Source organism: Nannospalax galili, unplaced genomic scaffold, assembly GCF_000622305.1.
Source record: "Nannospalax galili isolate Female #2095 unplaced genomic scaffold, S.galili_v1.0 scaffold660, whole genome shotgun sequence".
In the NCBI taxonomy this organism is placed as follows: Eukaryota; Metazoa; Chordata; class Mammalia; order Rodentia; family Spalacidae; genus Nannospalax; species Nannospalax galili.
Genome location: NW_008349073.1, coordinates 3247706 through 3252504, shown reverse-complemented (window position 1 = coordinate 3252504; position 4799 = coordinate 3247706).

Here is a 4799-nt window from a genome sequence, read left to right as displayed (position 1 = left end):
TTTAAGCCTCATATATCATACACACACCAAAAAACAACTTTTCATTGCTTTGATATGTTAATTATACACATCCACATTCATTCACTTTTTCATTCATTCATTCATTTCCAGGAATTAAAGTCAGGTACTCAGGTCACAAGAGGAGCAGATGGCTCCTTAAGTTTGTTTACATTATAACTTTTTAGTTACAAGGTTAGGTAAAAGTCATTAGTTCAGATATGTCCATATTGTAGAAGTCAATCCTATAGGAGGGTAGGGCAGAGAAGGGCGTGGGGGTGGGATAATTAACATTAAGGATGTTTGAAAAGTCATATGGAAAACTACTATTTTATAAGTTTGCTAAAAAATATAATAAAAGTGTTTAAATGGAGGTACCCTACATGGGAGGGAGGTAACAATGCTCCTCCAAGAAGCATTAAACAAAACTTTCAGTGCCAGTTGTGGGATAACTCCCTTCAACCTGTTGGTCAGGAGGGTCCCAGAGACACTAAAGCTTAAATTGATAGGCTATTGCCGCTGCTGTTGGTTGCCCACCAGAACTTGATGGTAAGGCCCTACTGCTGAAGATACCATGTATTTTGGTCAAAGGATATGGAGAAATCAAGCTGGTATTGATTTGGAACCTTTCTCCCTGATGGCTGTCTTTTACAATGCCAGAAGGTGCTATGCAGGTTGTTCAGAGAAAAAAGTCATCAATAGTCTTACCAGCTGTAAATCTCAAGAGCTACAACTGAAAAGATAAGTCATTGGTGCAATCGTGGCATAAATGTTACAGGGGTAACCAACAACTTTTTATTGGCTTTAATGACCACTCTGTAAAAGGGAAATCATACCCGGTACTGTGAACCAAGCCAAAGACCTGTGGCTGGGGAGGTCATAGGCCACAAGGGGGAAAAGAACATACTACTATTATTTTGCCAAACAGACACAGTATCACTGCCTTCTAAATACTTTATACCCATAGATTAATTTAGCTCTCAGCCCTCATCCAAGAAGCTTCTTTTGCAGTAGATGGTAATTAATACAGAGACTCAGAACTGGTCAAAGTACAGAGAATAAATGAGAATAAATGACTATATGGTGTTCAGTCCTAAATGGGATCCACCTTCAAGGCTCAAGAAACATCCCAGAAAAGGAGGTGAAAAAAGATTGTAAGAGCAAGAGATTGGAGACGACTGCTGTAAAACAGTGTCGTCTACATGACAGAGCCATTGCATTCATGAACTCACAGCAGCTGTGGCTACCTACACAAGGTCAAGCCAGTCAAAATTCCAGCATGGATGGGGGAGGGGCCCACAAGACTCCACCCATAGCTAAGGAAGCTACTGGGAGTTGAGGGCTGGGGGGGGAATAATCATTTTTCTTCAAATTGGCAGGCTACCCCACACCTATGCACATATAGGCAACAGAGTCACTGAGTTCCAAAAATAAAAAAGTCCTGAGAGAACAGGACTTTGGGGGGGGATTCCTGGAAGAGTTAGAGGGAGAATTGGAGAATGGATACTATCAAAATATATTATATACATGCATGAAATTCTAGTAGAACAAATTATATAACATTTATATTACATATTATTTATATTTTTTTGTACACATATATAAATTATATATGTACAATTTATTCTTTGACCACCATTATAGATTATAGAGGCAACTGAATAAGGGATCCTGATATCAACCTATGGTTTCCAAACATGCCCACATGGACAAATATATCCATATACATGCATACATCACACACACAAAATAAAAAAATTAATTAATTAATTAATTAAATAGCCTATTAGTCTATGCCAACAAATACAGACCTTCATAATTTACTAGGAGGTCACATTCAAATTAAGAAGTCTTAGGTTGCTTAGAATCCTATGCTGGAATATGTTAGCCTGGTAAGTTGGTAAGTACTGGTCCCTAATTCATGGTCCCATCTACATATTCCACTTTGAGGGGCCTCACATGCAGAACCAGGATCCAACTTGCAGAACTAGAATGTGACCAAGCCCAGGAGATTGCTCTTTTGGCCATGTGTTGAGCTGAGATGTTGAACTGATGGTGCAACAGAATGGAACTAAACAGACTGGAAGGTTGTGCTGTTTGAGTTAAGATTTCTTAGGTGCCAAGAGTCCAGAAGTAGTCTAAAGAGGGCTTAGGTTCCAGGTGGACACGTTTCTCTGGCTCTACAGCCTCATCACACTGTCGGAGCAGGAGCAACCAAAGAGCCCGAACAAGGCCCTAAAAGCATAGGGCCCAAAGCAGGGGCCTCCCTTGTCTTAGTCTGAAGGCAATCCTAGGACTAACTTCTCAGTATATAACAAGAGGCACCCCAAAACAAAACAAACGTTTTGTACTTGCATTTTAAACCATTGAGAGTTAACTATCAATGTGACTTTAATGGCTGTTATAGTTAGAAGACAAGCTAAATTGTTATTTAGCTAATAAACCTAAACACTGTTTTTCAAAATTGAATAAAAACAACTAACAGGGCACTGAAGAGATGGCTCAGTAGTTAAGAGTACTTGCTGATCTACCAAAGGACCTGAGTTCAGTTCCTGGCACCCAAGTCAGGCAGCTCACAACTGCCTACAACTCCAGCTCCACAGGATCCAATGGCCTCTTCTGGCCTGAAGGCACTTGCATACAGATGGCATACGCTCACACACATATACACATATATAAATAAAGATAATGAAAATAGGGCCGGAGTGGTGGCACAGGCCTTTAATCTCAGCACTGGAGAGGCAGAGGCAGGCAGATCTCTGTGAGTTCAAGGCCAGCCTGGTTTACATAGTGGTTTACATACAGGCCAGCTGGGGCTACAGGGAGACCCTATCTCAAAAAGGCCAAATAAATAAATAAATGATAATAAAAAATTTTTTTAAACTAACAGGTCTTATTAGAAGAAAGTTTCCCATAACAAAATGTTTGAAATCAACATATTTTAAAACAAACTTTCATTTTGTTATGAGGAACTTCTAAAAGACTTTAATATGAAAAATGTAGTCTGTGAATCTCCAGGTCTGCAAATGAACTAAGGTATTTTCCAAATTCAAGTGTTATATGTGCACATGCATGTATATCTGTTGGTACTAGAATTCTGAAAATACTGTAAATCAAATCAATCACTGTCATCAGTGGGAGTTCTGGAGTATGATAGAAAGTACTTATGACAAGAGTAAGAAGCAGAGGAATTAAGGAAAAGAGGCATAAGGGAGAGTCTTCAAGGGTCATGCCTAGAAAACAAGCAGCACAGGCACTGGTAACAAGAGCAAGCCCTGTACCTTCACTACTTTACTGAGATGAATTATTTCCCGACTATCTCCATTTCCTTATGCTTTAGAGAAATACAGATAATAAATGGATAAACCAAGCCAATGTGAGAGTATGAAGCTAGTTCTTCCAAAAAGAGACATGCAGTGAAACTCTTGAAGGAAATTAAGTAAAATGTTAACAGAGCTTTCCTTTCAATAGTCGCACTACAGGTAGTTTTTATTTTATTTACGTACATGAATTGTTGTTTTGGGATTTTTTTTTTTTTGGTCTCTTTGAGACAGGGAGAGACAAGTTGTCCTGGAACTCACTATGCAGACCAGGCTGGCCTTGAACTCACAGAGATCCACCTACCTGTGCCTCCCGAGCGCTGGGAATAAAGGCATGTGCCACCATGCACAGCCACATGCTTCTAATTTTTAAAAATGGACATTTGTTTTACCAGTTCCATCTATGTGAAGATAAGTCAAATGTCCTGCTTGACCATGGCTGGCTTCGCTTGTAAGCATGGAGGAAATGTTTCCTCTGTGTTGACCCTCCTCTTAGTAGACTGGACACTGGTTCAAGTCCATCTCGTGGGGTCTCCATGGCCTCCTTGATCAAGAGGACAGGTGACTCACCACAGTTACAGGACATTCTGAGAGATGCTCATAGTCCCCTGGAACTAGTCAACCTAAGAGGGCAAGGAGCAAAAACTGCCCTTTATGTTCCTCTGACCAAATTAGTATAGGCCTCAAAGTAAGTCTGTTAAATATCCAAGACGGTTAGTTCTACCAGTCTGGTACTTTTAATTACTGTGTGCCATGTCGATTAAGCTTGGGCAAAGACCAATTCTCAGATAAACCTTGCCTAGACATATATTTCTTGATCTGGTATGTATAATTTGTCAGTAGGTTGTTGGACTAATATGGTTCTCTCTGGGTCTTTTTAAAACTAGCTAGGCATTGTTTATCTCTCACATTGTCTAACCCTTCGGTCATGGTTTCCCCAATTAAGGTGCCCCCATTTTTCCCATTTCTCCCTTAATAATACCCTTCTCCTATGGTCCTACCTCTCGAGCTCCTTCTTTCCCTTTATCCCCTAGGTTCCTTGTATACCCTTCCCTCCCCCCTCCCTTAAACTAACCCAATTTTTATCCCTATCTCCCGTATTAATGCCTGTTTCCTACTGCTTTTCTCTTTCGGGTTCTTTCTTTTCCTTTACCTCCCTGGTTTCTTTCCCTTATCCTAGTTCTTGTAGTTATGTCTGGATACATACTCACCTATCAGTATTTGGCGCTAAGCTCCACATATGAGGGAGAACATACGTCGTGGTTTTTTGCTGTTTTTTTTTTTTTTCTGAGTCTGTGTTACTTCACTTACTGTAAGTTTCTAGTTCCATCCATTTTTCATCTTTCTTTACTACTGAGTAAAACTCCATTGTATAAATGAACCACAATTTCATTATCCACTCTTCAGTTGAGGGACACTTAGGTTGCTTCCATCTCTTAGCTATTGTGAAAAGAGCAGCAACAAACATGGATGTACAAGTGT